This window comes from Bombina bombina, chromosome 12, assembly GCF_027579735.1.
Source record: "Bombina bombina isolate aBomBom1 chromosome 12, aBomBom1.pri, whole genome shotgun sequence".
Classification (NCBI taxonomy): Eukaryota; Metazoa; Chordata; class Amphibia; order Anura; family Bombinatoridae; genus Bombina; species Bombina bombina.
This window is the reverse complement of record NC_069510.1, coordinates 111,093,697-111,107,719: the sequence shown is the minus strand read 5'-3', so window position 1 is coordinate 111,107,719 and position 14,023 is coordinate 111,093,697.

Here is a 14,023-nt window from a genome sequence, read left to right as displayed (position 1 = left end):
GCTGATCGGATCACAGCAGTTTCCCCACTATACCAGCACTGCTCTGTGGGTTCCATGTGTGACTTTAATTAAATTAATCCCTTTGTGGGTGTTGAACACATAACATTACCTCTTCACTGACATGCTCTAATGGATTGGAGCATGACATTTTAACACTATAACGGCTCTTTAAGCCCCTGTATTAGTGGTGGGAATATGGTAGGCGAGAAACCCTTTCCGCCTTCTGAGCTTTTCACACATCCTTCACCCTGTTTTCTGGAGCATACCAGGATATCCTATTTTTACCTCCATAAACCACTAATTTACTCTACAAAACATCTGCACTATATCTATGTTCTCTTATCCAACACCCCCTAAAATATACCAGTTACAGACAATTTGGGGGCCACAAACCTTGTGGTAGGAGGATATTGGTTGCTTTTTACTGCTAATAACAATCAAAGATAATTTTTGTAAATTATGGAAAGTCATTCATAAAAAATAAGCTTACAAAATTAGATAACATGAATCTTTTGTGCTACTTTCTCTTCCCAAATTTATATTCCTAAATCAGTAATTAAAGGGAACAACTTTCCAATTTACTTCAGTTATTAAATTTGCTTCATTCACTTTGTATCCTTTGTTGCACTACTGGGAGCTAGGCATCTATGAGCTTTCACCAATCAGTAGCTAGCTCCCAATAGGGTATTGTACCTATGTATGCTTTTTAGCCAAGGATACCAAGAGTATTAAGAAAATTAGATATCAGAATTTTATTGTAAAATTGGTTTTTAATTTGATAGAGTGGTGTCTATGATAAGTTATAAAACAGTAATAAACTTATAACTTAGCTCTTAATGCAATTTTTACATGGGCATGATGGGTATACTGGGATTATACTGCATAGGCAATACATTTGCTTTCTCTGAAAGATTTGTTTCATAATTTTTAAAACATTCAGTTCTGCCAAATTATGTTCATATGGGTGTTTGGTTTGGCCGAATATTGGTTTCGAGGTTTGAAACCATTATTTCTAATAGGAAAAACAAATTTACAACTCATTTTAGCAAAAATCTTTCATTATAAAATTCAAACAATTACAAATCCCCACTCTCAATGCCAACAGAACATACAGCGAGGGGTCAATTACAATCCTTTACATAAGTTGATCTAATAATTTTTCTACAGAATTTGCGATTAAAGTCTATCTGATAATCTTTTCTAAAGGATTGTGATCCTTTAAGAACTTGATGATTTGGTGCATCCTTCCTTGACCTATCTGGACCTCCTGACTTTGTCATTCGTGCCTGACCCTTTTTAGTCAATGATTGAAAATGGCATTGTCCCCTAGTATCCCACCTCCCTTTGACAAGTAAAGGCTTGATTAGACAAGCCTGTATGACTAAAAACAAGATTTACTGCCTGACTGGCTGTCCCTAAACATCAATCATTAGTCATACTATGTCAGGATTGGACAGGGGACATGGATGCATGAATAGTCATAGTCATATCCCCAAATAAGGAGCTGACTAGCTGAACATTAGCATGGTAGGATTGTCTGATTAATCCTATAAAGTATGTGTCTGCTTGTAAAGTGGAAGAATCTGAAGTCTGAATGCTCATTATTATTTTTTTATTCGTCGAGAAAATCTTGTTTTTCAGTTTTGACAAGTGTTTAATCTAAAATTAAGAACACTCTGGGAAATTAATTTCCATAAGAAGAAAGTGGCTGCAACAGTTATCATACTGTATATTGCGAAACCGCTAAGTGATGAGATTTAAAATATTGCCAAACATTCCAAACCTCACTGTACAGAGCAAGGCTAATCTTTGCCAAATTTCTATTTCTGTAAGAATATGGCAGCAAAAGTTTCTAGATACTGTAAGTCACCATTTTTTAAAAACACGATTTTTCGGTCTTCTGTTTATTGTAAACAGAAAGGTCTTGGTCTCCAATAAACAAGATTAAATGGCAACATATTAAATCCTGATCAGGAGGAGATTGCTGGAAGAAAACCTGTTTAATAAGTGACTTACAATTATGAAAATGTGAGTATGCTATAAATACAAACATTTTAAGAACATGGTTGCTAAATGCTATTTCTAGATGCTCTGATCGTGATTTCAGTTTTATTACGTATAGGTCTATAAATATGTAAATATCTGTTCCACCCACTACAGAGGGACTATACAATAGTGCTAAATATAGGTTTAATACATTTAGACCAATGGTTTTCAAACCTGTCCTTAGGCCTCTCTAACAGGTCTGATTTTGAGGATATCTGAAGTAGAGCACAGGTGAAATAATCAGCTGATTAGTAAACTTGGTAATCCTGAAAATCTTGGCCTGAGGAGAGGTTTGAAAACCAGTGATCTAGACTATATGTACATCTATACATCATTTATATTCCTATCACAAAATAAACAAAAAGTAACAGCACTACTTCTGTACAATCAGAATAAATGTAACCTAATATCTCAGGGGTGCACAAGTAAGGTATCGCCTAGATACCCAAAAATTAATACAATAAAAAATACTCAGCACACCAAATCGATCAGATGAACTATAGTGATATTTAATGATACCATATATATAGATATGGGGATACTGTGAAAGGTACCCATCCTGTCCTCATTCAGACCTGCATATAGCACATACACGCTACAAACAAACGCAGCACACTTATTTCCCTTAGGCGTCCCTAGGGGAAAGAAAAAAAGGCATCATCTCCAAACTGCTCACAGTTCAATGAAAAAAAAGGCACAGGGGCTCAAAAACATACTTTGTAATCCACATAAAGTGAAACAGTAAACATAATTTGATTGAAGTTTGTTACAAAGTCAAATCCCCAGCTTCTATAGTGTCTAATGTAATGCCGTGTAGAAAGGGCACTCCTCTCCTCCTGAACCTCGCACACCATAAATTAAAAGTGCATAACAGAGCAATGTTGTCGTTAAATACTCCCAATCATATTGTATATTATATGTCCGTATCTGAAATAACAGCGTCCCAGCAATGCACAATATCCTCTGTAACAACTCGTGTGGATCTATAGTTTAAAGCTGGTAGTGAGAGTGTCATCTACGGTATATAACCCGCCCTTAAGAGCCTTAAATTGCCATTTAGGTGTCACTGCCCATAAAGAAAGAAGGGGTATACTTGAGTTTCCTTCTGCTGATTCTCTGAAGATGTCAGTCCACTTCAGTCCACTTCCTTAAGTTGGAAAGTTAACATAAAGCCCCGTAAAGGTACCCTCTGTGAGCGTGATGCTATAGACCAATAATCCACTCCATAGGCAGGTTCAGCCGCCTGGATATAGGAGAAATCCCGGCAAGAAGACCCATAAACACGGGAAGCTTGAGATGACCGCCTCAGTAACACACTCCAACGTGCATTTTGGGGCTCCACCCTTTTTCAAGGAGTATACTACGTAACAGTGGATAGAAAAGACACACCTTTCATACTTGCAAACCATCCGCACAATACTATAACCTATACAAAGTGAACACTATTCGAATACACTTTATGTACACATAGGGGAATTCCTAATATGTATCTATATACAGAGTGATATTCCTATGTTCTTCACATAGAAGAAAAAGGTTCTTTTTATTTTTAAACAGATATATATATACTGTATATATATATATATATATATATATATAGTGCCTTTTTTCTTGCCTGCTAATTTGGATATTTTTCTAAATATTATATATTATTTTATATATATATATATATATATATATATATATATATATAAATAAATATAAACACTTTGTTTTTTTTAATTAAAAAGTGTATACATAGTGTGTAATATATTATTTTAATATGTTTTTGATGTGTTTCGTGATTTTTTTTTTAACCCTTACACTTTACTTCCAGTCTCAAGTTGAGCTAAATATTCTAGCTCAGTTTTGTCTTTTGCTCAAGCATACACTATAACTTCTAATTTGTAATATGAGCGCAAGTTAGTGCAGTTGCAATCCCCAAATAAAGTATATGTTGGCCATGCTAACCCATCTCTGGTAAATGCGATTTACCATGGATTTGTAATATCAAGTCACATGCTAATGTTAGCTTTGTGCAGTGATATTGCATATCGCCAGGGTAGATAAAAACATAATTTATGCAAGAACTTACCTGATAAATTCATTTCTTTCATATTGGCAAGAGTCCATGAGCTAGTGACGTATGGGATATACAATCCTACCAGGAGGAGCAAAGTTTCCCAAACCTCAAAATGCCTATAAATACACCCCTCACAAAAGAAATTTGGAAATAATTGTGCTTTATACAAAAAAATCATAACCACCATAAAAAGGGTAGGCCTCATGGACTCTTGCCAAAATGAAAGAAATGAATTTATCAGGTAAGTTCTTACATAAATTATGTTTTCTTTCATGTAATTGGCAAGAGTCCATGCGCTAGTGACGTATGGGATATCAATACCCAAGATGTGGAACTCCACGCAAGAGTCACTAGAGAGGGAGGAATAAAAATAAAAACAGCCATTTTCCGCTGAAAAAATGAATCCACAACCCAAAAAAATAAGTTTATTCTCATAAATGAAAGAAAAAAACTGAAATCAAAAGCAGAAGAATCAAACTGAAACAGCTGCCTGAAGAACTTTTCTACCAAAAACTGCTTCTGAAGAAGCAAATACATCAAAACGGTAGAATTTAGTAAATGTATGCAAAGAGGACCAAGTTGCTGCTTTGCAAATCTGATCAACTGAAGCTTCATTCTTAAAGGCCCACAAAGTGGAGACTGATCTAGTAGAATGAGCTGTAATTCTCTGAGGCGGGGCCTGACCCGACTCCAAATAAGCTTGATGAATCAAAAGTTTCAACCAAGAAGCCAAGGAAATAGCAGAAGCCTTCTGACCTTTCCTAGGACCAGAAAATAAAACAAATAGACTGGAAGTCTTCCTGAAATCTTTAGTAGCTTCCACACAATATTTCAAAGCTCTTACCACATCCAACATTACCACAACCACATTTGCAGACAAACCCTTATCCAAACCATACTGAAGAAACTGTAAAATTCTAGGAATTCTAAAAGAATGCCAAGAGAATTTATGAGAAGAACACCATGAAATGTAAGTCTTCCAAACTCTATAATAAATCTTTCTAGAGACAGATTTACGAGCTTGTAACATAGTATTAATCACTGAGTCAGAGAAACCTCTATGACTTAGTACTAAGCATTCAATTTTCATACTGTTACGGTTACCCTTAGTCTCGCTGAGAGATGGACCGCTTAGTAGCCTGGATCCCTATTGCTAAAGAGGGGAGAAGCTGCTTTCCATAGTATTCTATATGAGTCTCGCAAATATAGAATAATCTCCCTTAGCTGCAGTACAGCTAGGATACCCTTCTGAAAACAAAAACGAGTCAACTCTGCGATTGAGGGTCAAACAAGAACTCAGGACTGGGATGCCCAGCCTGCTTTTTATTAAGGTTACATGCACACAGGGCACTCCCAGGGGGAGAGGGGGGGAAGCACAAAATCCCCCATCACACATTTAGATAGAGAGCACTGTCCTTTGACAGGCCACAATAGGATTACAGTACTTAAGATAACAAGTTTACAAGTTCATCTTATCAATTAGCAGTCTGGCTCCAGAGGTGATTAGACAATGGGATTGGTTATCCCTAAACTTAGAGCTGAGGCCCGCAAATGTGTATTTAGGCAATAGTTTCTAAAAGCTGAAATGATACTTGTTACGGTTTTCTTGGAGCCCTTCTTAGGCGCTGGCTTGCTGGTTCAGGCATTGCTGCTGGGAAATAAGCTCTTCACAACAAAATAACTAATGCTTCTGTAACAGTGCTCCCTTTCTGTGGAACACTCTGGCAGACACGGTCTGACCCCTTTTCGGGGCAGATTAAGGCTGTCCAGACCGCTGGTTATGCGGGGCTGAGGTCGGTTTGTCTGGACAACCCGTCGGCGTTGCCATTCTGTTTCCCAGGTCTGTAAGTAATGGTGAAATTGAAGGGTTGCAACGATAAGCTCCAACGTAATAGCCTGCCGTTATCTCCAAAGACCCGGTTCAGCCACACCAACGGGTTATGGTCGGTGACCAGAGTGAACTCCTGACCATATAAATAGGGAGTCAATTTCTTTAATGCCCACACCAAAGCCAAACACTCCTTTTCGACCGCTGCATAGCTGACTTCGCGGGGCAGGAGCTTCCGGCTGATGTAGGCAACTGGATGCTCCCCTCCATCTTCGCCTACTTGGCTGAGGACAGCTCCCAGCCCGAACATGGAAGCATCTGTATGGACGATAAAACGTTTGTTAAGGGCTGGGGCCGCCAAGACAGGAGCGTTAATTAGAGCATTTTTGAGAGCCTGGAAAGCCGTTTCACAGTGGGGAGACCACAGGACCTGTCGAGGTAAGTTCTTCTTGGTCAAGTCAGTCAGGGGTTTGGCAAGTGTGCTGTAGTCTGGTACGAACCGTCTATAGTACCCTGCCGTGCCCAGGAAGGCTAGGACCTGAGTCTTAGTGATGGGGGTGGGCCAATTGGCGACAGCTTCTATTTTGGCCGGCTCTGGTCGCTGCTTTCCACACCCCACCCGGTGACCCAGGTACTGTACCTCGGCCATCCCAAAGTGGCATTTTTCTGGCTTCAGAGTCAGGCCAGCAGCCCGGATCTGATCCAGAACCATTCCCACATGAGCTAAGTGGTCCTCCCAGGACTCACTGTGGATCGCTATGTCGTCCAGGTAGGCGCAAGCAAAACTCTGGAAGCCATCCAGGAGCCTATCCACCAAGCGCTGGAATGTAGCTGGGGCATTCTTCATCCCAAACGGCATTACCCTAAACTGATATAAGCCGAATGGGGTGACGAATGCCGACTTGGGGATAGCCTCCGGGGCCAGGGGAATCTGCCAGTAACCTTTGCAGAGGTCAATAGTGGTCAGGTAATTTCCCCTGGCTATACGATCGAGTAGCTCGTCTACCCTGGGCATAGGGTAAGCGTCCGTCACGGTATTTTCATTGAGCCTCCGATAGTCTACGCAGAACCGGGTGGTCCCATCTTTCTTGGGCACCAAGACAACTGGGGAGGCCCATGGACTATCGGAGGGCTCAATTACCCTGAGCTGGAGCATCTCATCGATCTCCTTCTTCATTTCTGTCCTAATTGCTTCGGGGATTCGGTACGGAGCCTGGCGCAAGGGAGCTTGTCCCGGAGTATCTACCTGGTGGGTGGTTAAAGTAGTGTACCCTGGCTTCGGGGAGAAGGTGAGGTGTTTGGACTGGAGGAGTTGGTTGAGCTGCTCCCTTTCAGTGGGGCTAAGTCGGTCCCCTATCTGAACCTGCGCCACTATACCTGTGGGGAGACTCTTTTCTAATAGGTCTGGAATGGGTAAACTGTCGGGGTCTTCCTGAGGGGAACAACATACGGCCGTCACGTTCTCTGGTCGCTCAAAATATTCCTTGAGCATGTTTACATGGAATGTCTTTCTAAGATTGTTGTCATGACAGCTAGCTATCACATAAGTGGTGTCTCCCCTTTTCTCTACGATCTGGTAGGGACCCTGCCAGGACGCCTGCAATTTGTCTGTCTTCACCGGCTTAAGTACTAACACCTTTTGTCCTATGGTGAAGATTCTCTTTCGGGCCCCCCGATCGTACCATACTTTCTGTCTTCTCTGGGCCAACTGGAGATTAGCCCGCACGGATTTGGCTAATTGCTCCATTCGGTCCCTGAGTTCCAGCACGTATGGCACAATGGGGACACCGTCAGCCTCCATCTCTCCCTCCCAGTGCTCCCGGATCAGGTTTAGGGGTCCCCGTACCTTTCTTCCATAGAGCAACTCGAAGGGAGAGAACCCTGTCGTTTCCTGGGGCACCTCCCGATAAGCAAATAGGAGGTGCGGCAGGAAGCGTTCCCAGTCTCGGTATTCCTGAGTGAACGTCTTGAGCATTTGCTTGAGGGTCCCATTGAACCTCTCACACAGCCCGTTCATCTGGGAGTGGTATGGGGAGCTCAGGAGGGACTTAATTTTGCAAACCTGCCAGAGTTGTTGGGTTAATTCAGCCGTAAATTGGGTGCCTCGGTCGGATAGGATTTCTTTTGGAAATCTTACCCGGGAGAACACCTGTACTAGTGCATTCGCTACCGTATCCGCTTGTATGTTGGATAGGGCGACAGCCTCTGGGTACCTGGTAGCGTAGTCCACTACGGTAAGAATGTAGCGCTTACCGGAGGGACTAGGGGTAGCCAGTGGTCCCACTAGGTCAATAGCAACCCGGCTGAAGGGTTCCTCTACAATGGGCATATTTACTAGCTGGGCTTTAGGGTGATCGCCTCGCCTTCCTACTCGTTGACACACATCGCAGGTGTTACAGTAAGTTCTAACGTCAGCGTGCACCCCTGGCCAAAAGAACGTGTGAGTAATGCGGTGTAGGGTACGGGTTACGGCTAGGTGGCCTGCTAAGGGGATGTCGTGGCCTATTTTGAGGATTTCTTGACGGTATTTGTGGGGCACTACCAGCTGTCGCCTACGCTGTCCCCTTTTCTCTGTCCAGCGGTATAGTTTCCCTTTTTCCCATAAGAATGTTTCGTTATCTGCCCCGCCCCCTCCGGTCTCTGCTCGTTCCCAGTACTTTTGTAAGGTCTGGTCAGTCTTAGACTCTGCCTCGAAAGCATCTGGGGTGTCCCAGGGTATGGGGCCTAACCTGTCAGGCAAGGTCGGGGTAGGTCTTACCTGTGTCTCCCGCACTGGTGAGAGCTCTCGCTCCGTCCGGGCTTGGGCCCGTGTAGTCACTGGGTCCGCCTCGTTGTTGCATACTGGAGCATAGGCAGAAGTCATGGGGCCCAAATCGTTGCCCAGTAGTACTTTGGCAGGTAAATTATCCATTAGGCCCACGTTCACAGCCCCCTTTCCCGCTCCCCAATCAAGATGCACTTTAGCTGTTGGAATTTTGTACACATCCCCCCCCGCCACTCTAACGGCCACAGTCTGTCCGGATCGCTTGTGCTCTGGCACCAAATGACTCTGTACCAGCGTGATAGTAGCTCCTGTGTCTCGCAATCCCTCGGTAGATCGCCCCTCGAGCCATACCCTCTGCCGATGGTGCTGGCGGTTATCTGAGGCAGCATATACAGGGTCTGCTTCGTAAAGCGGCCCCACATATCCCTCCATAGGGGCCTCTTGGTTAACACAGAGGGCCCGGGCCGGACGATAGGACCCAGAGGGGTAATTGTAATTCCTGGGTGTCTGGTGCGTATTAAGGGGGCAGCTAGCCATGAAATGCCCTGGTTGCTTGCATCGGTGGCAAGTCGGTCTGGGACGCTCAGAGCTGTTATTGGGTGGTCCTGAGTGTTGGACGGGCCCTGTGGGCACCGGGGCTCGGAATTCAGCACGAGGGGGTGCACGGTAAACCTCTCTGGGTTCGACCCGTGCTGGAGCTCGGTAGTTCATGGGTTCGTGAAGACGGGAGTCATAATGTTCATCGGCCAATTTGGCTGCTTCTTCTAAGGTAGAAGGCCGCCTGTCTCGCAGCCATTCCTTCCCTTGCTGTTCCATGCCATTATAAAAATGTTCTAAGAGAAACAATTGTAAAATTTCCTCCCCAGTCACCGCTTTACTTCCGCTCAGCCAGTGATTTGCCGCTCTCCGCATTCGGTGCGCCCATTCCATATGGGTATCGTTAGGCTTCTTTTCCGTGCCCCGAAACTGTCGGCGATACGTGTCCGGAGTTACAGCGTACCGTCGCAACAGTGTCTCCTTAACTAGCTCATACTGTGTCACTTCCTCAGCACCCAGAGTACGAAAGGCTTCCAGGGCTCACCCGGATAGTTTCCCAGACAATATCGTGGGCCACTCTCTGTTGGGAATCTGGTGCAGGGCACATTGCCTTTCGAAGTCCGCCAAATATTCATCAATCCCTGTCTCGCTCTCTAGAATGGGTCGAAATGCCGCATAGGGTATCTTGGGCCTCCCAGCATTTTCGACAGGGATGATTACCTGCGGGGCTTCAGCATTGCGGTGTGCGTTCGCTAGGTTGAGTTTGTGGGCTCGAGTCTCTCGTATATCCTCGTCCGCCTCCGCCATCAACTGCTGTACCAATTCCATGGAGGGGTTCGGCCCGTATAATGAGAGCCTTTCCCGAACAATCCTGGTTTTTTTCGTCACTAATCGTGGTCGGTGTTTCCGCCATTGTGAAGCTCTGATCCAGTTCGGTCAATTCTGCGATCAGCTCTCTCCTCGGCCGGTTGCTGGCGTACCCCCCTCTGCTTTCAAGTAAATCCTTTAGGGTTGTACGCTTCAATTTTTCGTAAGCGCTCTCCATCCGTTCTGTACCTCTCCTAGGAAATCCAGGAAAATCCCGCCGCTGCCGCCAAATGTTATGGTTACCCTTAGTCTCGCTGAGAGATGGACCGCTTAGTAGCCTGGATCCCTATTGCTAAAGAGGGGAGAAGCTGCTTTCCATAGTATTCTATATGAGTCTCGCAAATATAGAATAATCTCCCTTAGCTGCAGTACAGCTAGGATACCCTTCTGCCCACAAAAACGAGTCAACGCTGCGATTGAGGGTCAAACAAGAACTCAGGACTGGGATGCCCAGCCTGCTTTTTATTAAGGTTACATGCACACAGGGCACTCCCAGGGGGAGAGGGGGGGAAGCACAAAATCCCCCATTACACATTTAGATAGAGAGCACTGTCCTTTGACAGGCCACAATAGGATTACAGTACTTAAGATAACAAGTTTACAAGTTCATCTTATCAATTAGCAGTCTGGCTCCAGAGGTGATTAGACAATGGGATTGGTTATCCCTAAACTTAGAGCTGAGGCCCGCAAATGTGTATTTAGGCAATAGTTTCTAAAAGCTGAAAAAAAAGAGTTAACTCTTTATGAAATGATACTTGTTACGGTTTTCTTGGAGCCCTTCTTAGGCGCTGGCTTGCTGGTTCAGGCATTGCTGCTGGGAAATAAGCTCTTCACAACAAAATAACTAATGCTTCTGTAACACATACCTTCAAATTTAATGATTTGAGATCCTGATGGAAAAACGGACCTTGAGACAGTAGGTCCGGCCTTAACGGAAGTGGCCAGGGTTGGCAACTGGACATCCGAACCAGATCCGTATACCAAAACCTGTGTGGCCATGCTGGAGCCACCAACAACACAAACAATTGTTCCATGATGATTTTGGAGATCACTCTTGGAAGGAGAACTAGAGGCGAGAAGATATAAGCAGGTTGATAACACCAAGGAAGTGTCAGCGCATCCACTGCTTCCGCCTGAACATCCCTGGACCTGGACAGGTATCTGGGAAGTTTCTTGTTTAGATGAGAGGCCATGAGATCTATCTCTGGAAGACTATACAATTATATGAATATATATCTTGCAGCGCCAAGATGTCAACCATACAAGCTATACTCCAAATGCGGAATCTCCCAACCAGATCCCAAAATGACAAGTGAGTACAGGACTACAATGCCCTAGAGGAAAGGTATGTGGCTAAAGATGGGGTCCATTGGTTATACTATCTGTAATTAGTATAAATACATATGTATTACAATATGGAAAAGGAAAATTGTAATAGATCAAACACTCCTATATGCTTTGCTTATAACATTTAATATGACATATAAAGTTTAAAATCCTTGACAATGTAAGCATACATAAAATACATAAAATACAATTACGAAAAAAAACCTAAAACAAGATCTGATGGTACCGTTATGTGTACATGGAAAGAAAGGTGTCCAGTTATAATAATAAAATCATGAAAATCCGAAGAACAGTCATATGATCCTATGATATGTCGAGCTGATATAATATCCCAATGCTGGTGTGTTCAAACTTAGTGAAGAAAGTGAACCACTCAGTGATATGTGAAAAAATTAATTTGCATACAAGTCTTCTTCCAAAATTGAAAAACCAAAAAACTAAAATTACAACATGTGATATCACAACTGTGTGCGAAAAGGTAAAAAATGGAAAAATTTAAACTTAAAAATCAAAAATCAAAAATGAAACAAGTGATAAAAGTGAAAAGATGAAAAATGTGGTGGGGTGTACACCAAAATTGTGCCTTAGTGAATGTCTAATGTATCCTTAAAAAACAGAACAAAATGTTCCCAAAAATGATCTGAACAAGTGTGGTTATAGGATTCCTAAGTGTTGATCCTCTTCTTAAGGAATGTGTTAAAACTTTGGTGATGTCATCTTGAACCTATAAAATGGTACAAAAAACCTAAAATGCTTGAACTTTTTTTTAGGATTTTAAATTTAGAAACCACAAACATTCTTTTTAAGGTCTATATTTAAGGTTTATATTTGGAACAGATATCCTGCCCCCACAATGCGTGTACTCTTAGATTTTTTTAGTCCAGATCTTTTAACCCAGCTTTTTAATTCTCACTTTTTAACTCTCATCTTCTAATCCCCAGTCTTAACCAATATAGTTTTTTTATATAAGTTTTTTATATATGTTTTTATATACATTCTTTATATACAATTTGAGGTTTTTAACACATATTAAATGAGCTTTTATATGGTGTTATAAGGTTTTTATGCATTATTTATTTATTTATATCCTTTTCCGTTGGGTCATATACTCATTAAAGTAAGGGTCTATAATGCCTAACGAAATTTTGGTTCTCAGACTCAGATATTTCATTTCCTCGATCCCAAGTGTCATAACCAATATAAATTCCTATTCCCACTTCATATGTTTTTACATGTTTTAACATGTTTTATATCTTTGTATTTAAATACTATGTGGAAATATCTTTGTAATAGATTTGTTACAGACCAATATAATGTTAACTATGGTCTATTAACTAATACATATTTATTATATTTATTATTTATATATTTAAAAGGTTGTATACTTTTTGTATTTTTATATGCCATATAAATCTTGGGATCTGTTACAGACCAACGTTATGCCGACAACGGTCATTATATATATACACCTTTTTGGCACATTTAGACAGATCCTGAGCCTAATACCACCAATCACAAAACATTTAGAAACCACACTATGCACATACACCTCAGGTCTTCAGAGACACAACTCCTATAGACAAAGGTATTGCGCGCAGATTTTTGGCGCGAATTTTGGGCGCCAAAATCGATCCAATTCCATTGGCTAACCAATACATTTAAGGTGGGCAAACTAGAGAGCCGGTACCAGTCTTGAGAAAGGTTCTTTGCGGACCGAAACGCGTTGACTAACTGGTATTACGGCTCAGGATCTCAGTTGGTGAGTTAAATACCTTTACTCCTATTTTTTTAGTAGCTTTATTGCACTATGTTTGTTTTTTGTACCATTTTATAGGTTCAAGATGACATCACCAAAGTTTTAACACATTCCTTAAGAAGAGGATCAACACTTAGGAATCCTATAACCACACTTGTTCAGATCATTTTTGGGAACATTTTGTTCTGTTTTTTAAGGATACATTAGACATTCACTAAGGCACAATTTTGGTGTACACCCCATCACATTTTTCATCTTTTTCACTTTTATCACTTGTTTCATTTTTGATTTTTGATTTTTAATTTAAAATTTTTCCATTTTTTACCTTTTTGTACACAGTTGTGATATCACGTTGTAATTTTAGTTTTTTGGTTTTTCAATTTTGGAAGGAGACTTGTATGCAAATTAATTTTTTCACATATCACTGAGTGGTTCACTTTCTTCACTAAGTTTGAACACACCAGCATTGAGATATTATATCAGCTCGACATATCATAGGATCATATGACTGTTCTTCGGATTTTCAGGATTTTATTATTATAACTGGACACCTTTCTTTCCATGTACACATAACGGTACCATCAGATCTTGTTTTAGGGTTTTTTTTGTAATTGTATTTTATGTATTTTATGTATGCTTACATTGTCAAGGATTTTAAACTCTATATGTCATATTAAATGTTATAAGCAAAGCATATAGGAGTGTTTGATCTATTACAATTTTCCTTTTCCATATTGTAATACATATGTATTTATACTAATCACAGATAGTATAACCAATCGTGGACACCATCTTTAGCCACATACCTTTCCTCTA